Here is a 24,004-nt window from a genome sequence, read left to right as displayed (position 1 = left end):
TTATACACGAGTATATACATAGTAATTTTGCGATGGTTTGTTGTCCAAGCTGCATTTTATAGGGTGTTGAGAGTGGAATTCAAAAAATCTTATTTTTTACTATTTTTGTTTGATTGTAAAAATAAATGTTGCACACAACACAAATCTAAACTATATCGTGCTTTTTTCATGCAGGAACTTGCCCAGGACACTACTGCCAAATCCTAATTTGCAACCCATATTGTAAGTATACAGGCCTGAAAGCTTTGAATATGGTTAGTGTTGTAGGTAACAATTGTTTTCACTTTACAGATTTTCAGCCAGACATGTCTTCTTCTGGAAGCCCTCTCTCACATCGCCAGCGAAATGAGGTATATATTTTTTTTTTTTGCCAGAACATTCTTGGTACACATAACCCTATATATGCATTCTTGTTTAATAGGAAGCTGAACCAGAGGGTCTCTCAGAAGGAGACGGATGTAGCGGAGAAATGCCTGGAGTGGGCTCCCCGCATGTAAGTATCTTTGCATTAATTGCACTAAAACATGTTCTTACACATCACTGGACCTAAAAACAAGATCAACATAACAGCATTTAATTTTCCTTTTCTTCTTTTTTTTTCATTATAGGCTTCTGAATCTGTGGCTCGTCCGAGAGTTCCTCAAAGTGCCTCCCAGAGTCGTCGGCAACCACGCCAGGGCAGTCGCCATAGAGTAAGGATTTTTTTTTAGGACTTTTATAAGGTTTGTACTTAATGCTGTGATTGTTATGTTTACCTTTTTTGTCTTTAAACAGGCTTCAGAGCGTGCTCACGATTCCGACAGTGAGGATGTAGCTATAGATGTGGACCTCTTAATTGATATGGTGAGAGATCGTGAGCCGCTCTGGAATATGGCGGACCGCTTCCATGCAGATGCTAGTGTTACGAGACGACTCTGGGAGGAAGTGTGCCATGCTGTGGTATCTAACTGGGAGGAACTCCATTCTCGGGCACAGAAAGAACAGCGTAAGTATTCACATTTCAGTAATGTTTCCGGATGTATTGTGCTTGATCCTAACCATTTTGTGTTTTCAATTTTCAGGGGAAAGAGTTCAGTTGCGGTGGCGGTCAATGCGGGATCGCTTCAAGAAGGAGTTCAACAAAGCGATGCAGGCTCCCAGCGGATCAAGAGGACGCAGGAGCCGCTATAAGTATTCTGAGGCCCTGTCATTCCTGAGATCAACTATGGTGACAAGAAGGTAAACATTCCTACCAGAAGTGACTAAATAAAATATGGTCAAATGTGTAATCTTTTTTTTTGCAGCCAGGGCTAATGAATATCATGATATTAATGTCTATTTTTTTCTACTTTTTTCAACAGCACCTTCAGCAGCACGCGGGAGCCTGCATTCAACCCTTCTGGAGCGATCCCCCAGGAGGCCGTCACCATGGACCACAACATACCCAACCCCTCTGCACCCTCCCTGCCTTCCCTTGTGTGTGATCCCTCAGCCCCATCCACCTCTGCTGGAGCATCTGTGCAGGCTTCATTACATGAAGCTGCTGTTGACGAGGTAGGCTTTCCTTTACCTCACCCCTCTGACACAGCTGCCCTCCATAGAACACCTTTGAGTTCTGGGCGGCTGCGTCAGCGGGGTCAGGAAAGGCAGTTTGCTGCAGAGTTTTTGAATCTACATGCATCCTTTCAAAACGCTATGAAAGTCATGACCCAGCAAATGTCTGCTGGGTTCAATCTTGTTAGTAGAGAGGTGCTTGATTTAGGCGCGCGTGTTGAAAGGATGCATCTAGATGCAAATAAAGCGCCGCATCATTCTTTTTTCAAAGCTGTAATTGAGCGGCTGGACAACCTAACTCCTGAACAGCAGCTGCATGTAATGCAAGCCTGCCAGGTGGCCTTAGCACAGGTGACATCAGCAGCCCCTCCAACCGGCCCAGTAGTTGCTCCAGGCCCGGTCCTTCCTACCCCTCCTGTACCATACCATTTTCCCCAGTACCAACCTCCTGCCCCTTTCCAGTCTGCTTCCCTGTACCAGTTCCCAACTGCATCCGTGCCTCCACTCCCTTCCCAACCTACACTCCCTTCCCAATACATCCAGTCTCCTTCCACATCCCAAATTCAACCATCCTTCACCCACAGTTTAGTTTCCCCCCTGTCTATTATTTTCTCCACCCCTTCATCAGCTTTATCCACCCCTTCACCTTCTTTCTCCATTCCTATACCTTGTCCTTCGCTATCTGACCCCTCACAAACTACATCCTCTCACAACACCCCTGTTGAAGTGGTCCAAACTGAGAGCCCCTCCAATACTATTTCCGCTACACATTACACCAATCTTTAATGTGTTTTGTTGTTACCAATAAAAAAGTTTTATTACAAAAATATAAAAGAAAAAATTTCAGCTAAAGCTGATAAAAAATATTTTTTTTTTTCAGTCAATCAAATGTTTTTGTTTCTTTTACTGTTAATATAACATGTCGATCTATAAAACTCAATGAGTGTGAGTGTGTGAGTGATTGTGTGAGAGTAGGTGTGTGTATGTGAATGTATGGGAGTGTGTGTACAAGAACGTGTATGAGTAACGTACGTGTGTGGCGGTGGGGGGAGGCCTGCTGGTGGGCAGTACTGTGGAAGGTCCTTGGATACTGCTTTATAGCCCCTATATTATTTTCTACACACCACACTACATGATTTAGTAGAAAGTTTTTTACTAAATGATAATTTTTTTTCAATTTTGAGCTTTGTCAGGAATTTACAAATTGTGAATATTTTGGTAAAAAAAAAGGTAGAAAAAGAATATAGAATACTGATACAAAGGTACTAATACTTTACCAAAATTGAAGCTAACAAGGTACAGTAACTTAAACCACAGAAATGGTTTGGTACAACAAGGTAAAAAATTGGTTTTAACATCTCAAACCATGTCATCCTGCCATTCAAATCTACCTTCAGGTGAGATAAAGTACTCAGCAAATGTGTCCCTCATTCTGGACACTGCTAGAGTACTTCGCACATTAACACTGCGATAATCATGCAATGTGGTTTCAACATCATTGTCTTCTATGGCAATCTGTTCCTTAGTAATAACCAAATTGTGTAGCACAACACATGCTTTTACCACCTCATCCACATTTTCTGTTTTCAAGTTAATTGCGGTCAACAGTACTCTCCATTTAGCGGTAAGAATTCTAAACGAACACTCCACCATCCTCCGTGCTCGTGTCAAGCGATAGTTGAACACTCTTTTTGTTGGTGTCAAGTCTCTGCTTGCGTACGGCTTGAGCAGGTGTTCTGACAGTTGAAACGCTTCATCACCTATGCAGACAAATGGCAGTGGTGGCCCAGAAGTTTGAGGAAGCGGTCTTGGAGGTGGGAATTGGAATGTGTTTCCGTACAAATTACGTCCCATTGCTGAAATTTTAAAAACTTGTGAGTCATTGGAACGTCCATAGGCCCCAATATCCACCGCAATGAATTTGTACTTGGCGTCTGCAATTGCCATCAGGACTATTGAGAAATATTTTTTATAATTAAAAAACTCAGATCCCGATCCTGCTGGTTTAGTGATCCTGATGTGCTTGCCATCAACTGCACCCAAGCAATTTGGAAACTGACAGATGCTGTAAAATTGGTCAGCTATTTCGAGCCACCTCTCTGTTATGGGCTGTGGGATAAACTCTTCATGTAGACTGTCCCACAATGCGCGGCATGTGTACTTGATGATACCTGATAATGTTGAAATCCCAATCCTATACTGGTACTGTAGCGACGAAAGGGATTCGCTTGTTGCAAGGAATCTGTGTAAAAAGTTAAAAAAATAATTAATGCAAAATAAGTGCAACAACAGGAGGAGACACATTTCCAGTATACTGAAGTCTGCTTTGAAGGATAAAGAATAACAATTGCCTTACCGGAGAGTGACCATCAAACGCTCCGGCGGTGAGATGGTGAAGCGACAGTAGGTGTCACGTCTCCGGATCAGTTCTCCAACCCTGTCCAGCAAAAAATCAAAAGTTTCCACTTTCATCCTCGTATAATGAAAAAACTTCTCTGGATTTCCTCGCAATGACAGATATAACGTTGCAAACACTCCCAATATCAGCCTCTGTGCAGTTATAGGGTGAATCCAGAAACGATGTCGGCGCAGACGCATGATACGCTGCCTTTGTCGCTCCTTCGCCATGACAATTGCTGCCAAAGAAGTGGCCTCAAAAGTGAAATCAATGTAAGCCTGAGCGATGTTCCCAATAATGGCTTCCATCTTGCTCCAAAACAACAACCTCTCAACAGGGTGTATACCAAGGTATATATAGGATTTTCTGTAAATACCAGTAGCCAATGGTGGCTTTTGGGCGTTTTTTAAAAACCGGATCCGGCAAAAAAACGGACAAAACGGATGGAAAAACTGATGCACCGGTCCCGGTTTTTTGCCGGATCCGGCATAATCCATTGGCCGGATCCGGCAAAAAAACGGAACCGGTGCATCAGTTTTTTCACATGTTATGCCGGATCCGGCAATGCGGCACGGCGCCGCATCGCGCCTGATGCACAAAAACTGATGTGTGAAAGTAGCCTTAGTGATCGGACCCAAAGAGTGGTCGTAAATAGCTGCACATCCAGTTGTAATAATGTCTCAAGTGGGGTACCACAGGACTCTGTTTTGGAACCTGCATTGTTCAACATCTTTATCAATGATTCAGATGAAGGAATTGAGGGTACACTGATTACATTTGATGATGAAACAAAGTTAGGAGGGATAGCTAATACAAGAGAAGAGAGAGAGGATTCAAAAAGATATAAATAAACTGGAGCAGTGGGCAGCAACTAACAGAATGGGTTATAACAGGGAAAAATGCAAAGTACTACATCTGGGCAATAAAAATGAAAAAAACATATACAGAATGGGAGGAATAGGGCTAAGCAACAGCCCATGTGAAAAAGACTTGGGTATACTAATAGATCATAAACTAATCATGAGTCAACAGTGTGATGAAGCACCAAAAAAGGCAAATACAATTCTGGGCTGTATTAACAGAAGCATACAGTCTAGATCACGTGAAGTCATTATTTCCCTCTACTCCTCTTTGGTCAAACCTTATCTGGAATACTGTGTCCAGTTTTGGGCACCACATTTTAAAAAAGACATCAACAAACTGGAGCAAGTTCAGAGAAGATCGACCAGAATGGTGACCGGTCTGAAGACCATGGCCTATGAGAAATGGTTACAGGATTTGGTAATGTTTAGCTTGTAAAAAAGAAGACTGAGAGGAGACTTAATAGCTGTCTACAAATATTTCAAGGGCTGTCACATTGTAGAAGGATCATCTTTAGTCTCATTTGCACAAGGAAAGACTAGAAGCAATGTGATGAAACTGAAAGGGAGGAGACACAGATTAGATATTAGAAAAACCTTTTTGACAGTGAGGGTGATCAATGCGTGGAACAGGCTGCCAGGAGAGGTGACTTCCCCTGACGAAGCTGCACATGCTGCAGCGATACGCGTGGGGTATGGTTCTGGGCAGGGCGCCCACTTATCTGATCTTCCACGGTTTTTAGCCTGCTGAGGCCTTGTTTCATTTTCAGCTTGTTTATCTTGGGGTATTATCCCTTTATAGGGATGCTTATGTGTCTAATTGGTTATCTTGGACATTACCTTTTTATAGGGTCTCCCTAGCTCCCTGGGGATCACTTAGGTGGCTTATTATGGCCCATATATCCACACTAGGTTCCTGAGGGATTTATACCTTTCTTGCTGAATTTTGTTAGGATCCTATGGTCCCTATGAGCCCAATAGCAGGATATAGATACATTCCGTTGTGGGATTAGTTTTGATACGTAATTATATTACACATGATTTTGTGTCTTATTCATCATTATTGCACATTGTGGGATGTCTCTGTGTGTGTTTTTTAATGTTTTTATGCATAACCCTTTTGCATCAATAAATTTCTAAATATTACATGGGGATAGTGTGCGTTATTATACAGTGGTGCTTTTTCTTTCTTCAAATTGCAGGAGAGGTGGTGAGTTCTCCTTCAATAGACGTCTTCAAACAGAGGCTGGACAGACATCTGTCTGGGATGATTTAGTGAATCCTGCTTTGAGCAGGGGGTTGGACCAGATGGCCCAGGAGGTCCCTTCCACCTCTACCATTCTATGACTGGTCACGCTGGAAACATAGATGAATCTGTTGCTGTGATTAGAAAGCAGTGGGTGCCGTACCTGCTGGTGATTGCAGCTGACAAAGAAAAAAACTAGGGCCGTTTTTGGCACAATCAACTAGATAAAAATGTAAGTTTATTGAATCAAATTAAAATTCCATTAAAAGTTAAAACCTCAACACTGACACATTAATGGTGTACGAAGACGACCTGGGCATTTTTTATCCAGCTGTTTGTGTCGAAATTTACCCTTGTTTTTTTCTTTGTATGTTGTACATACTAGTCAAAGGGGGGTTGTTCAGTACTTATCCTTTGGATAACTCATCCATCCGATGGTTTGGGGTCTGACAGCTGTCACCCTCATGTTTAGTGATACGCAGGTCTCACTGCAGCCAGAAGGGAAGCAGATCACAGCACTATACACTGTGTAGACCTGTTCCTCTCATATAGAAACATGCATGCTCATGTATCCTAAATAAACAATGAGGTGGAGGCACCAAAGAACAGTTTTGCACATAGCACCATTCAGCCTAAAGCCCCCGTTACACACTGCGATATCGCTAGCAATATCGCTGTAAAGTCACCGATTTTGTGACGTTATAGCGATATTGCTAGCGATATCGCTGCATGTGATACAGTGGCGGATTAAGTGGACTATGGGCCCAGGGCTGTTCATAAAACCTGGGCCCCTGTACTCCCCTTCCCACCTGAGCGCTGCGGTCCCCGTGCGGGAATTGACAGCCGTACGGACCGCAGCACTTGGTTTGCTGCGGGTCCATACGGAAAACCCGCCACCATTCCACCACGTGTGGACATGGCCTAAAAAGACGTTGCACATAAGCTGTAGGCCTACGACCAATACGCACAAAATCACGCTCCATCACCCCATCATTGCCTGCTCCATCACCCCATCACTGCCTGCTCCATCACCCCCATCATTGTCTGCTCCATCACCCCATAATTGCCTGCTCCATCACCCCCATCACTCCCATCATTGCCTGCTCCATCACCCCATCACTGCCTGCTCCATCACCCCCATCATTGCCTGCTCCATCACCCCATCATTGTCTGCTCCATCACCCCCATCATTGCCTGCTCCATCACCCCATCACTCCCATCATTGTCTGCTCCATCACTCCCATCATTGTCTGCTCCATCACTCCCATAATTGTCTGCTCCATCACCCCATCATTGCCTGCTCCATCACCCCCATCATTGCCTGCTCCATCACCCCCATCACTCCCCTCATTGCCTGCTCCATCACCGCCTGCTCCATCACCCCATCATTGTCTGCTCCATCACCCCCATCATTGCCTGCTCCATCACCCCATCACTCCAATCATTGTCTGCTCCATCACTCCCATAATTGTCTGCTCCATCACTCCCATCATTGTCTGCTCCATCACCCCATCATTGCCTGCTCCATCACCCCATCACTCCCATCATTGTCTGCTCCATCACCCCATCATTGTCTGCTCCATCACTCCATCACTGCCTGCTCCATCACCCCCATCATTGCCTGCTCCATCACCCCATCATTGCCTGCTCCATCACCCCATCACTCCCCTCATTGCCTGCTCCATCACCGCCTGCTCTATCACCCCATCACTCCCATCATTGTCTGCTCCATCACCCCATCACTGCGTGCTCCATCACCCCCATCACTGCCTGCTCCATCACCCCCATCATTGCCTGCTCCATCACCCCCATCACTCCCCTCATTGCCTGCTCCATCACCGCCTGCTCCATCACCCCATCACTCCCATCATTGTCTGCTCCATCACCCCCATCATTGCCTGCTCCATCACTCCCCTCATTGCCTGCTCCATCACCCCATCACTGCCTGCTCCATCACCCCCATCATTGCCTGCTCCATCACCCCCATCATTGCCTGCTCCATCACCCCATCACTGCCTGCTCCATCACCCCCATCATTGCCTGCTCCATCACCCCATCATTGTCTGCTCCTTCACCCCATCACTGCCTTCTAGACCATCACTCCCATCATTGCCTGCTCCATCATACACACAGACATACACACACACACACACAGACATACATACATACACACAAGACACCACCTCTCTCCTCTCACCTGTCCGCAGCATCGCCCGAGCTTCCTCCCTCACACAGCAGTGGCCGCTGAATGATGACGTCATTCAGCGGCGCTCCTCTGTGTGAAACAGGAAGCGCGGCCTCCGGGCAGGAAGCAGGACGGACCCTTGCCGCTCCGCTCCTGCTTTCACTCTTGCAGGCAGCGGAGCTGCCATGATCGCATCGCTCCCTGCCCGCCGCTGCACTGCACTGCAGGGTGGAATTGCTGCTGCCGCGCCGCCCCCACACACATGCCGCCTGGGGCGGACCGCCCCCCCACCACGCTACGCCAGTGCCCTGGGCCCCCAAAAAACCTTGGGCCCGGGGCGACCGCCCCATCCGCCCCTATTAAGATCCGCCATTGATGTGATACTTACCTCCGACCGGCTCCCCCGCTGGTTATCGCTGATCGCGCGAGAAACTCCTGGACCATTCCTCGTCGGCCACTTCCTGTGGCGCCGACGAGCGACCCGTGGAGCCGGGCGGGAGAACGCAGGATCGCCGCGTCTGACAGGTAAGTGGCGATCCCCGTCCCCAGCGATGTCGCTGGTGAGATCTGCCTGTGTGGCAGCTCACTAGCGACCACCTAGCGATGCACCAGCGATCCTGACCGCGTCATATCGCTGGTCGGGATCGCTGGTGCATCGCTAGGTGTAGCGGTACCCTAAGGCTTACCTTGTATAACACTTCTCATTTACGCTAAAAAGCTTTATTTCCATCCTATCCATCCACAAAAAATAGTTACAGTAGCTTATGGCTTGTCCAAGTGTTATTTAGTTATCTGCAGATGGGCAGTAGCAGGGGCTGGCTGGCAGATTTTAGCCTGTGGGGCAAGCACAATGCAGTGGCCCACTGTGACGCGGTCCGCAGCCCATCTTAAGGCTTGAGTCTCCTGTAGTGGCACTTGAGTATAGCACATGTGCGACAGAGGTACACCTTCTAACAACCCATTTCATAAAAATGGTTGAGAAATAATAAATACTTATCAATAGAAAAAAGGCTCTGTTAGTGTATCACCACCGAAAACACAAGTAAGTGCTCAATTACATAGTAACATAGTTATTAAGGTTGAAGGAAGACTTTAAGTTCATCTAGTTCAACCCATATCCTATCCTAACTTGTCCTAACATGTTGATCCAGAGGAAGGCAAAAAACCCAATGTGGCAAACAGTAAGCTTCACATTGGGGAAAAAAAAATTCCTTCCTGACTCCACATACGGCAATCAGACTAGCTCCCTGGATCAACGCAATATTAAGGAAACTAGTGTATATACCCTGTAATATTATACTTTTCAAGAAAGGCATCCAGTCCCTTCTTAAATTTTAGTAGGGAATCACTCATTACAACCTCATATGGCAGAGAGCTCCATAGTCTCACTGCTCCCACAGTAAAGAATCCGCGTCTGTGATTATGCTTAAACCTTCTTTCCTCCAGACGTAGAGGATGCCCCCTTGTCCCCGTCACAGGTCTAAGAGTAAAAAGATCATTAGAAAGGTCTTTGTACTGTCCCCCATATATTTATACATTGTAATAAGATCACCCCTAAGCCTTCGATTTTCCGAACTAAATAACCCCAAATGTAATAACCTGTCTTGGTATTGCAGACCCCCCAGTTCTCTAATAACCTTGATTGCTCTTCTCTGCACCCGCTCCAGTTCAGCTATGTCTTTCTTATACACCGGAGACCAGAACTGTACACAGTATTCTAAGTGTGGTCACACTAGTGACTTATATAGAGGTAAAATTATGTTCTCCTCATGAGCATCTATGCCTCTTTTAATGCATCCCATTATTTTATTTGCCTTTGCAGCAGCTGCCTGACAATGGCCACTAAATGTGAGTTTGTCGTCCACCCATACGCCCTGGTCTTTTTCAGTGACAGTTTTGCCCAGTGTTTTACAATTAAGCACATACCCAAGTGCATGACCTTACATTTATCCCCATTAAAGCTCATTTGCCATTTATCAGCCCAAGCTTCTAGTTTACATAAATCCTCCTGTAATATAAAATTGTCCTCCTCTGTATTGATTACCCTGCAGAGTTTAGTGCCATCTGCAAATATTGAAATTCTACTCTCTATGCCCCCTACAAGGTCATTAATAAATATGTTAAAAAGAAGCGGGCCCAATACTGACCCCTGTGGTACCCCACTGCTAACCGTGACCCAGTCTGAGTGTGCTCCATTAATAACCACCCTTTGTTTCCTATCCCTGAGCAGGCTCTTAACCCACTTACACATATTTTCCCCATATCCCCATTGTTCTCATTTAATGTATCAACCTTTTGTGTGGCACTGTATCAAAAGCTAATGAAAAGTCCATGTACATCACGTCCACTGCATTCCCTTGGTCCAGTCCGGAACTAACCTCTTCATAAAAGCTTATCAGATTAGTCTGACAGGAACTGTCCCTTGTAAACCCATGTTGATATTGGGTCATGAGGTTATTCTTCTTCAGATACTCCAGTACAGTATCTCTTCGAAAACCCTCCAGGATTTTACCCACAGTTGAGGTAAACTTACTGGCCTATAATTTCCAAGTTCAGTTTTTGTCCCCTTTTTGAATATTGGCACCACATTTGCCATACGCCAGTCCTGTGGTACAGACCCTGTTATTATTGAATCTTTAAAGATTAAAAATAATGGTCTATCTATGACTGTACTTAATTCCTGCAGTACTCGGGGGTGTATCCCATCCTGGCCCAGGGATTTGTCAATTTTAGTGATGCCGCCGTACTTCCTGCTGGGTTAAGCAGGTGACATTTAGTGGAGAATTTTTATCACTGATACTGTTATCCGTCATGGGATTTTCTTGTGTAAATACTGTTGAAAAAAAGTCATTTAGCATATTGGCTTTTTCCTCATCCTCATCCACCATTTCATCCAGATTATTTTTAAGGGGACCAACACTATCATTTTTTAGTTTCTTACTATTTATGTAGTTAAAGAATATTTTGGGATTATTTTTACTTTCTCTGGCACTGAAATTTATTTCTCTCATTTGCTTCATTTCAGCATTTCAGTCAGGTGTCCACAGCATACCATAACATTGTTATCAGCACAAATCCTGCTTTGCTGCAGGTCCAGCTCTCTGAACCCTCGGCAGGCTATACCACCGCCGTCAGTACATGGTAATACTACCGTAATTTTACTAAATTATGTGTGGTGCTAGCAGTGCCTATACAACCAGCCAATATTTCAGCCCCATATTTTCAGCTCGGTGAATGAGACCACCACATCAAATCCCTGTCATGGCCAGGACAATGCGCCATGCCACAAAGCTAGGTCAATCAATGTGTGGATGAAGGACCGCCACATCAAATCCCTGTCATGGCCAGCCCAATCTCCAGACCTGAACTCCAATGAAAACCTCTGAAATGTAATCAAGAGGAAGATGGATAGTCACTAGAGTTGAGCGACTTTTGTTTTTTTAGGGTCGCGTTTCGTTTCGTGAAACCCGACTTTTCCAAAAGTCGGGTCGAGCAAGATCGTCCGATTATAGGGAAAAGTCGGGGTCGTCCCGAAACACGAAACCCAATGTAAGTCAATGGGGAATAAAAGTCGGCAGTGAGAGGAGGACAGGAAACACACCTACAGTGCCATTTGAATGCCAAAAGCATCAATTCTTCTTACTTAAGCTTGTCAACCTTAATTAACTTCATAATACAAGTTACGCACTGAAAAATGGGGGTTATTTGGCTAAAGTTGTGGGGGGGGAGGGCTGGCTGCAGGTTTTCATGTGCCCTGGGCGAAAGAGCGCCCCTTTAACACATACCACAACTCATCATGCTCCGATACGGCAGATAAATAGCGGTATAGTACAATGAAAAATACCTCACTTTTTACATCTCATGACGAGGCCCATCTATTTCTCCATACAGAATCATTGGTCCCATATAATGTTTGAAACAGTATATGATGAGCTCCACATAATGCTACAGTATATGTTGGTCCCCATGGATGAAGCTCCACTGTCTTATGGGCCCAAATAATGCTCCAAACATAATGGGCCCCATTTCTAATGCTCTAGTGTATAATGGGCCCTGTAAATGCTGCTCCAGTGTCTGATGTCCACCTTTGGAATGTTCCAGTGTATGGTGGGCCCCATCTATCATTCTCCAGAGTATAGTGCTCCCCAAAAATTGCTGTCCCAACATTGAAAACAATCAAATAAGTCTCCTCGCTAGGGAATCCCTGTACTTGTCTGGACAGGTGCTGTAGCTTGCTTAACAGCTCGCCAGCCGTTCTCACGCCCAGTATGGATTGCACGTGATTGCACAAAGGTTAGAAAGGGTACCGTATCCCTGGATAACATGTATGGATAGCGTACACATTCAAAATATATGTCTCAGGAGGCAGGCTCAGACGGTGTTAGGCCCAGTATGGATTGCACGTGATTGCACAAAGGTTAGAAAGGGTACCGTATCCCTGGATAACATGTATGGATAGCGTACACATTCAAAATATATGTCTATACAGCATGAGGCAGGGTCAGACGGTGTTAGGCCCAGTATGGATTGCACGTGATTGCACAAAGGTTAGAAAGGGTACCGTATCCCTGGATAACATGTATGGATAGCGTACACATTCAAAATATATGTCTATACAGCATGAGGCAGGCTCAGACGGTGTTAGGCCCAGTATGGATTGCACGTGATTGCACAAAGGTTAGAAAGGGTACCGTATCCCTGGATAACATGTATGGATAGCGTACACATTCAAAATATATGTCTCAGGAGGCAGGCTCAGACGGTGTTAGGCCCAGTATGGATTGCACGTGATTGCACAAAGATTAGAAAGGGTACCGTATCCCTGGATAACATGTATGGATAGCGTACACATTCAAAATATATGTCTCAGGAGGCAGGCTCAGACGGTGTTAGGCCCAGTATGGATTGCATGTGATTGCACAAAGGTTAGAAAGGGTACCGTATCCTTGGATAACATGTATGGATAGCGTACACATTCAAAATATATGTCTATACAGCATGAGGCAGGCTCAGACGGTGTTAGGCCCAGTATGGATTGCACGTGATTGCACAAAGGTTAGAAAGGGTACCGTATCCCTGGATAACATGTATGGATAGCGTACACATTCAAAATATATGTCTCAGGAGGCAGGCTCAGACGGTGTTAGGCCCAGTATGGATTGCACGTGATTGCACAAAGGTTAGAAAGGGTACCGTATCCCTGGATAACATGTATGGATAGCGTACACATTCAAAATATATGTCTATACAGCATGAGGCAGGCTCAGACGGTGTTAGGCCCAGTATGGATTGCACGTGATTGCACAAAGGTTAGAAAGGGTACCGTATCCCTGGATAACATGTATGGATAGCGTACACATTCAAAATATATGTCTATACAGCATGAGGCAGGCTCAGACGGTGTTAGGCCCAGTATGGATTGCATGTGATTGCACAAAGGTTAGAAAGGGTACCGTATCCCTGGATAACATGTATGGATAGCGTACACATTCAAAATATGTCTCAGGAGGCAGGCTCAGACGGTGTTAGGCCCAGTATGGATTGCACGTGATTGCACAAAGGTTAGAAAGGGTACCGTATCCCTGGATAACATGTATGGATAGCGTACACATTCAAAATATATGTCTATACAGCATGAGGCAGGCTCAGACGGTGTTAGGCCCAGTATGGATTGCACGTGATTGCACAAAGGTTAGAAAGGGTACCGTATCCCTGGATAACATGTATGGATAGCGTACACATTCAAAATATATGTCTCAGGAGGCAGGCTCAGACGGTGTTAGGCCCAGTATGGATTGCACGTGATTGCACAAAGGTTAGAAAGGGTACCGTATCCCTGGATAACATGTATGGATAGCGTACACATTCAAAATATATGTCTATACAGCATGAGGCAGGCTCAGACGGTGTTAGGCCCAGTATGGATTGCATGTGATTGCACAAAGGTTAGAAAGGGTACCGTATCCCTGGATAACATGTATGGATAGCGTACACATTCAAAATATGTCTCAGGAGGCAGGCTCAGACGGTGTTAGGCCCAGTATGGATTGCACGTGATTGCACAAAGGTTAGAAAGGGTACCGTATCCCTGGATAACATGTATGGATAGCGTACACATTCAAAATATATGTCTATACAGCATGAGGCAGGCTCAGACGGTGTTAGGCCCAGTATGGATTGCACGTGATTGCACAAAGGTTAGAAAGGGTACCGTATCCCTGGATAACATGTATGGATAGCGTACACATTCAAAATATATGTCTCAGGAGGCAGGCTCAGACGGTGTTAGGCCCAGTATGGATTGCACGTGATTGCACAAAGGTTAGAAAGGGTACCGTATCCCTGGATAACATGTATGGATAGCGTACACATTCAAAATATATGTCTATACAGCATGAGGCAGGCTCAGACGGTGTTAGGCCCAGTATGGATTGCACGTGATTGCACAAAGGTTAGAAAGGGTACCGTATTCCTGGATAACATGTATGGATAGCGTACACATTCAAAATATATGTCTATACAGCATGAGGCAGGCTCAGACGGTGTTAGGCCCAGTATGGATTGCACGTGATTGCACAAAGGTTAGAAAGGGTACCGTATCCCTGGATAACATGTATGGATAGCGTACACATTCAAAATATATGTCTATACAGCATGAGGCAGGCTCAGACGGTGTTAGGCCCAGTATGGATTGCACGTGATTGCACAAAGGTTAGAAAGGGTACCGTATCCCTGGATAACATGTATGGATAGCGTACACATTCAAAATATATGTCTCAGGAGGCAGGCTCAGACGGTGTTAGGCCCAGTATGGATTGCACGTGATTGCACAAAGGTTAGAAAGGGTACCGTATCCCTGGATAACATGTATGGATAGCGTACACATTAAAAATATATGTCTCAGGAGGCAGGCTCAGACAGGGTTAGGCCCAGTATGGATTGCACGTGATTGCACAAAGGTTAGAAAGGGTACCGTATCCCTGGATAACATGTATGGATAGCGTACACATTCAAAATATATGTCTATACAGCATGAGGCAGGCTCAGACGGTGTTAGGCCCAGTATGGATTGCACGTGATTGCACAAAGGTTAGAAAGGGTACCGTATCCCTGGATAACATGTATGGATAGCGTACACATTCAAAATATATGTCTCAGGAGGCAGGCTCAGACGGTGTTAGGCCCAGTATGGATTGCATGTGATTGCACAAAGGTTAGAAAGGGTACCGTATCCCTGGATAACATGTATGGATAGCGTACACATTCAAAATATATGTCTATACAGTATGAGGCAGGCTCAGACGGTGTTAGGCCCAGTATGGATTGCACGTGATTGCACAAAGGTTAGAAAGGGTACCGTATCCCTGGATAACATGTATGGATAGCGTACACATTCAAAATATATGTCTCAGGAGGCAGGCTCAGACGGTGTTAGGCCCAGTATGGATTGCACGTGATTGCATAAAGGTTAGAAAGGGTACCGTATCCCTGGATAACATGTATGGATAGCGTACACATTCAAAATATATGTCTATACAGCATGAGGCAGGCTCAGACGGTGTTAGGCCCAGTATGGATTGCACGTGATTGCACAAAGGTTAGAAAGGGTACCGTATCCCTGGATAACATGTATGGATAGCGTACACATTCAAAATATATGTCTATACAGCATGAGGCAGGCTCAGACGGTGTTAGGCCCAGTATGGATTGCACGTGATTGCACAAAGGTTAGAAAGGGTACCGTATCCCTGGATAACATGTATGGATAGCGTACACATTCAAAATATATGTCTATACAGCATGAGGCAGGCTCAGACGGTGTTAGGCCCAGTATGGATTGCACGTGATTGCACAAAGGTTAGAAAGGGTACCGTATCCCTGGATAACATGTATGGATAGCGTACACATTCAAAATATATGTCTATACAGCATGAGGCAGGCTCAGACGGTGTTAGGCCCAGTATGGATTGCACGTGATTGCACAAAGGTTAGAAAGGGTACCGTATCCCTGGATAACATGTATGGATAGCGTACACATTCAAAATATATGTCTCAGGTGGCAGGCTCAGAAGGTGTTAGGCCCAGTATGGATTTGACGGCCCAGATTACACAGCGGAGGAGCAGGGAGAGGTAAAGATTGCAAATGCTGGGGCCCTGCCCAAGCAAGGGGGGCCCATTCGTGGGCGTCGGTACTGGCACTGGGCCCCTCATAGTACAGCGGTGTGTCTGACGGCAGGTGTGCACCACCACCGTCAGAGACACTTGATTGCACTATGAGGGACCCTGTGCCAGTGCCCGCGCCCAAGAGTCGGCCTACCCACCTGTCCAGGGCAACGGCACTCGCACGGTGTCGTGCGCTAGGTGTTGACCCCGGCCATGGGGGGGGAGGCAGCACAGTTAGGGAGTTTTAGAAAGTGGCATATGTTGATGTTGGACATTCAGCTGATGCAAAAGGCGAAATAAGTGAAGTACCAGGAAGAGGTGGACTAAAGCAAGCCATTTTTCTGTCACCCTATGTGTCATCAGGGGAAGGTGGGACAAAATCCTTGGAAACCCATGCGTGGTTCATTTTAATGAAGGTTAGATCATCCACATTTTGGGTTGACAGACCGGTCCTTTTTTCTGTCAGGATTGATCCAGCTGCACTGAAGACTCTTTCCGATAGCACACTTGCAGCTGGGCAAGCGAGCTCCTGTAAGGCATATTGGGCCAATTCAGGCCAGGTGTCCAGTTTAGCGGCCCAATAGTCAAAGGGGAATGACCTGTGTGGGAGAACATCGATATGGGAGGAAAAGTAGTTTGTAACCATAGTTGACAACTGCTGTCTCCTGTCACTTTCCATCGATGCAGTATTACCAGTTGTGTGAGCGGTATTTGAAAAATCAGTCCACAACATTGTCATGAAACCCCTGTCTCCAACGCCACTTCTGCTGTGTGCACCACGAACACCTCTGCCAAGCTGCCCCCGGCCCGTACGGCTCGTGTGAGAACCATCACCACTGCTGTGTGCTGGGAATGCCTCAAGCAACCGATTTACCAGAGTTGCTTGTTTATTAGCCAATATTAGGTCAAGGTTCTCCTGTGGCATGATGTTTTGTAATTTGCCTTTATAGCGTGGATCCAGGATGCTGGCCAACCAGTAGTCGTCATCGTTCATCATTTTGGCAATGCGGGGGTCCCTTTTTAGGATCCGCAAGGCGTAATCTGACATGTGGGCCAATGTTCCCGGTGTCAATGATGCACTGCGAGTGCTGGGTGGAGGAGCACTTTCTGGCAAATCCACATCCCTCCAGTCACGCACAAACCCTGTACCAGACCTTGCCACGCCAACATTTTCACTTGCCCCACGAGATGCATCCTCCTCCCCTAAGTAATCATCCCCATCATCCTCCTCCTCCTCCTCTTCTTCCTCCACCTCGTCCAGGAGAGGTCCCTGAGCAGACAATGGCTGAATGTCATCAAGGATTCCCTCCTCCTCTTCCTCCTCATCAACATTGGCTGCAGACGCCTGCTCCTTAAGGTGCGTCAAAGTTTGCATGAGCAGACGCATAAGTGGGATGCTCATGCTTAGGATGGCGTCGTCTGCGCTTACCAGCCGTGTGCATTCCTCAAAACACTGAAGGACTTTACAAAGGTCTTTCAGCTTCGACCACTGCACGCCTGTCAACTCCATGTCTGCTCTCAAAGTGCCTGGCCGTGTATCCTCCCACAAATGCATTATGGCCTGCCTCTGCTCGCACAGCCGCTCCACCATGTGCAGGGTGGAGTTCCACCTTGTTGCAATGTCGATAATGAGGCGGTGGTTGGGAAGGTGGAGCAATCGCTGCAGCTTCTGCATACGAACGGAGTGTACAGGCGACCGGCGGACAGTCTTCGCACCTTCTGGAGCAGGGCTGTTAACTCCGGATAATTTTTGAGGAAGCACTGCACCACCAGGTTCAAGGTGTGAGCCAAGCAAGGTATGTGGCTGAGTTTTGAAAGGGCTATGGCTGCCACAAAATTACGGCCGTTATCACTAACTACCTTGCCTGCCTCAAGATGTACACTGCCCAGCCATGACTCAGTTTGTCGCTTCAAGTACTTGGCCAGCACCTCGGCAGTGTGTCTGTCGCCCAAACACATCATCTGCAACACAGCCTGCTGACGCTTTCCACTAGCTGCTCGATAGGGGGACACATCGTGTGCAACAGTGGCAGCTGCAGATGGAGTGCTCGTACGACTGCGCTCTGTGGACGAGCTTTCGCTTCTGGAGGAGGAGGAGGAGGGTCGAACGCCTACAGCCAACTGTTTCCTATACCGTGGGCTAGGCAGCACTGTCCCACCACTGCTGTCCCCTGTGGACCCTGCATCCACCACATTAACCCAGTGCGCAGTGATGGACACGTAACGGCCCTGGCCATGCCGACTGGACCATGCATCAGTTGTGAGGTGCACCTTTCCGCTCACTGACTGCTTGAGTGCATGGACAATGCGGTCTTTCACATGATGGTGGAGGGCTGGGATGGCTTTGCGAGAGAAGAAGTGGCGACTGGGTAGGTCATAGCGTGGTACTGCATAGGCCATGAGTTCGCGGAAAGCTGTGCTTTCCACCAACCGAAAGGGCATCATCTCAAACGAGATTAGTTTGGCAATGTGGGCGTTCAAACCCAGTGTACGCGGATGAGAGACTGAGTACTTTCTTGACCTACTCATAGTGTCTGGGAGGGTGAGCTGGACTTGAGAGCTGCATATGGTGGAAGTAGCGGTGGACAGGGCGGACTGAGAGAGGGTTGATGATGGTGATGGAGTTGGTGTTCTTTCTGATGGCCTAGAATCAGTCTTTCGTTGATATAACAGTGGGATTCCCTGACTGCTGTGGTCTTGCAACGACACCTCAACATTTGCTGCTGTGCTAACCGGTGGGCTTACAGTGGGGGAAACAATGTAGCGTTGCTGACTACCTTCGTTGTGATCAGTTGCACATGTGGCACTTGAGGTTTGGTGTTGTGTCCACGCTTGCAAGTGCATGCTGGTTAAATGTCTAAGCATGCAACTGGTATTCAAATTTTTCAGATTTTTCCCTCGGCTAAAGGTCTTTGCGCACTTCTTACAGATAACCTTGGCCTGATCATGAGGATTTTGTTCAAAAAAGTGCCACACTGCACTCTTCCTACTTTGGCAGACATTTTGCGGCCTAGCACGCTGTGATCTTTTGACCCTCTGGACAAGCTGTCCAGCAACTCTTTTGATGTTTGGAACCTGTCTTTGGAGTGCTCCGGGCCTGCCAGATAACAGCTGTTGCGATGTCGATGTCTGCTGTGGGTGCTCCTCATCTGAGCTATTGGAAGCAGCACCCTCTTCCCCCAATGGATGCCAATCTGGGTCAACAACTGGGTCATCCATCACCTCCTCTTCTATGTCATGTGCACCTTCCTCTGTGTCACCATGTATGGTGGTATAGTGTGCGGGAAGGGGCACCTGAGTCTCATCAGGGTCAGAATCTGGCTCTGTACACTGCGAGGACAATGTAGTGCTCTGAGTGAATGTACCAGCAGAATCATCCATCAGCGGCTGTGCATCAGTGCACTCCATGTCAGATTCATCTTGGCCTGGGTAATTCACCATTTCACTTGATAATCCAGGCATGGTATGTGAAAACAGCTCCATGGAGTAATCAGTAGTATGGCCTGCGTCATCCTTCAATCTTGGTTGGGGTGAAGGACACAAGGAAAGGTGTGGTTCATGAACATGAGCCTCCAATGACGACTCAGTGCTTTTACTTTTTACAACTGAAGAAGAGGAGGCGATAGAGCTGGAGGCTGAGTCAGCAATGTAAGACAAAACTTTTTCCTGATGCTCTGGCTTTAAAAGCGGTTTGCCAACTCCTAGAAAACTAAGCGTTCGAGGCCTTATGTAGCCAGACGATGACGCAGGGTCAGCACCTCCTGCATTCGGTCCTATTTTGCTCTTGCCACTACCATCAGATCCACCACCATCACCATCATTACCAGCTGCCAACCCCCGCCCAATTCCACGGCCTCTTCCACCAGCCTTCCTCATTTTTGGTAGAAATGTAGAAAAAATCCAACAAACTATATAGTAATGTAAAACAAGGTACAAGGTGTCTATAGGACAGGGGAGATTTAGAATATCTGCACACACTTGTGGACAGTGGACACTTTTGGATTGTGTGAGGCCCACTGATATCTGAGCGCTATGTGACAGGCTCGATGGCACAGATGCCTGTGACAAAAGTGACGAGAGGATAATGGAGATTTTGAATCTCTGCGCACACTTTTGGACACTGGACACTTGTGGATTGTGTGAGGCCCACTGATATCTGAGCGCTATGTGACAGGCTCGATGGCACAGCTGTGACAAAAGTGACTAGAGGATAAGGGAGATTGGATTGCTTTTAAAAAAGCAGTTTGCGGAGCAGTGGGTAAACAGCAATGCCAGCATGTCAGGAAGCCTTAAAAGGCAGCCCAACAACCAACACCACTGATACACCACTATATAGCCTCCCCTTGCACTGCACACACAGTGACTTGTGTGTTGTGCAGGCCAAATCGCTAGCAGCAGAAGCAGTTTTTTTGTCTTCTTCCCTGCCTAACGCTCTCCCTACAGAATCAGCAGCAACCTCTCCCTATACTAAGATCGGCAGAAGTAAGATGGCGGTCGGCGTGCACGCCCTTTTATACCCCCTGTGACGCCCACCAAAGCAAGCCAATCACTTGCATGCCCTTCTGAAAGATGGTGGTGACCCGTGCCTAGGTCATCACGTTGCCCACAGTGTCCGTGGATCCTGATTGGCTGAAAAAGAGCGCAAAACAAACTTTTGAAATGCGACTTTGGCGCGTAAGTCGCCGACCTCGTGGCCGACCTCATCCTAGGGTCGGGTTTCGTTTCATGAAACCCGACTTTGCCAAAAGTCGGCGACTTTTGAATTTTTTCGACCCGTTTCGCTCAACTCTAATAGTCACAACAAGCCATCAAACAAAGAAGAACTGCTTACATTTTTGTGCCAGGAGCGGCATAAGGTCACAAAAAGCAGTGTGAAAGACTGGTGGCAAGCATGCCAAGACGCATGAAAGCTGTGATTTAAAATCATGGTTATTCCACAAAATATTGATTTCTTAACTCTTCCTGAGTCAAAACATTAGTATTGATGTTTTTAAATGATTATGAACTTGTTTTCTTAGCATTATTTGAGGTCTGCAAGCTCTGCATTTTCGTTTCTAATTTTGACCATTTCTTATTTTCAGAAAGAAAATACAAAATTTAGTGCTTGGAAATTCGGAGACATGTTCTCAGTAGTTTATAGAATAAAATAGCAATTTGCATTTTACTCAAAAATATACCTATAATGAGAGAAATCAGACAAACTGAACATTTTAAAGTGGTCTCTTAATTTTTGCCAGAGCTGTATATTCTGTGAATATATTCTTTACAATCAGCTATAGTGTGCTATGCACTGCAGTATTGAAGCACCCTCAGGGATATAACAAGAGTAAATGCTTGTAGAGTCTCCCTATATGTTAAAACATAACCTTTAATCACACAATTAAAATTAACGAAAAAACATGACACAAGAAAACTTGCATGAATAAAGTGCTCATGCAAACCAGTGCTCTATTAAAAATTGGTTTGGTCTCACCAATGTAAGCAGACGTATACTCCACAGGAGATTCGGACCGGACCAGTTGTCCAAGGGGGAAGAACAGAAGAGGGGGGGCGAAGATAAACAATAGTTTTATATTAGCTCCCTGTCGTGCCCCTGCATTGCTCCTGTCCTGGAGGCAGTGACACAGTCACATCTTTTGGGAAGTACACAGCCACTGCAGGGTCCCATTATGCAGACGGACATCTGAGATATGTTTTTGGTCCCACTGGCCCTAGCTTTTACCTAACTCCCCTGAAGAATCCCAAGACTGGGGAAGAAACGTGTAGGGAGATTTGTACCCTTTCATTCTTGTGGGGGATGCTCACTCCCCTTTTTCCTTTTTTTTCCTTTTTGTATGTATATTACCGGTAGAAAATAATGAATCTGTTAAATATGCACAATGATCACCCATTTATCAAATAGGGATAATATTGGACTTGGACACCACTTACCGCAGGGCGCAGGCTCTGGGCAGCAGGGACTGGAGTAGGAGTGGGACTCAGACTGGGCTGTGGGTCTGTGGCACACTGTAACCTAGAGGGTCATATTCATATTATAGAGGGTCACATTCATAATACAGAGGTTCAAGTCCACATTGCAGAGGTTGAAATCCACATTACAAGGGTCACATCCACTTTATAGAGCAGACCTGGGCAAAGTGTGGCCTGTGCGCCACATCCGGAACGAGACAGCTGTGGGGCTGGAAATCAGAGGTCCACGGGCCGCTCGATTCCCGCCTACCCGCTCGCTGTTTCCATGTGCACCGCGGCGCTGCTGACTCCTTTGGTGGAGGAGGGGCCTCCAGCCACTTCCTCCACCAGTGTGTGAAATAGCTGAAGCAATGAAATGGCGTCATCGCGTCAGCTGTTTACTCCGGAGAGTCTGCGCACTGGAGGCAGGGAGAGAAGCATAGTGCCAGGGAACGGGACAAGGTATGTGGTGTTTTATTCCTTATGTGTATGGGTTATTTGGGTGGGCATGGGGAGGATATGGGGGTAACAACATGGTGCTGCACACCTGGGGTGGGTGACGACATGGTGCTGCACACCTGGGGTGGGTGACATGAGGGTGTGATATGGTGCTGTGTGGGGCTCATGCAGTATATGGGGAAGCTGTGTGCGACTCATTCCATATATAGGGAGGCTCTGTGCGGCTCATGCTGTATATGGGGAGGCTGTGTGAAGCACATGATGTATATAGGGAGGTTGTGTGGGGCTCATGCCGTATATAGGGAGGCTGTGTATATATAGGGAGGCTTGTGTGGGGCTCATGCAGTATATGGGGTAGGCTGTGTGCGACTCATTCCATATATAGGGAGGCTGTGTGCGGCTCATGCTGTATATGGGGAGGCTGTGTGAAGCACATGCCGTATATAGGGAGGTTGTGTGGGGCTCATGCCGTATATAGGGAGGCTGTGTATATATAGGGAGGCTTGTGTGGGGCTCATGCAGTATATGGGGTAGGCTGTGTGGGGCTCATGCTGTATATGGTGAGGCTGAGTGGGGTTCATGCTGCACATATGGGGCTGTTGGGGGGCTCATACAATATACAGAAGGGGCTGTGCTCGGGTTCAAACGATATATAGGGGGTGTCAGAATTCTTAATTCTGCGCAATATATACAATTCTGATACAATTAATATTAATAAAATTATCAATAATATAATAATTATAAAATATCAATATTAATATTGAGAAGAATTAATTTTGGCCTATTGGTTCGGCCCTCCACGACAGTCATGGTCTTTCATGTGGCCCCTCAGGAGAATTAATTGCCCACCCCTGTTATAGAGGGTCACATCCACATTTTAGAGGGTCGCATCCACACTTTACAGGGTCACATCCACATTACAGACTCTGTAATGTGGATGTGGCCCTCTAAAAGGTGGATGTGACCCTCTAAAATGTGGATGATGACACACACATCCATATTTTAGAGGGTCATAGACATCCCCATTACAAAGGGTCACGTCACATCCACATTATTGATGTCTGATGATTATTGATGTGGTTAAAACTTTTTCCCATACTTGCTGGAGGAGCCTGCCTGGGCTGGAGGACACACGGGACCCCTGTTGTGAGGTGAGCAGCAGCACTCAGCACTGAGTGGACTGTGATGTCACAGTCCAATTCTTGGATCTG

The 24,004-nt window shown here is 46.4% G+C and overlaps 1 pseudogene; it reads left to right on the top strand.

Moving 5' to 3' along the window:
• Positions 1 to 24,004, top strand: part of LOC141084409 (myosin-9 pseudogene) — a 46,757-nt pseudogene that overhangs the window by 17,123 nt on the left and 5,630 nt on the right.

The sequence above is a fragment of the Dendrobates tinctorius genome, unplaced genomic scaffold, assembly GCF_039654945.1.
Source record: "Dendrobates tinctorius isolate UK_male_01 unplaced genomic scaffold, ASM3965494v1 ptg000022l, whole genome shotgun sequence".
NCBI classification, from domain to species: domain Eukaryota; kingdom Metazoa; phylum Chordata; class Amphibia; order Anura; family Dendrobatidae; genus Dendrobates; species Dendrobates tinctorius.
The sequence above is the reverse complement of the archived record's forward strand: the minus strand, read 5'-3'. Positions and strand labels throughout refer to the sequence as shown.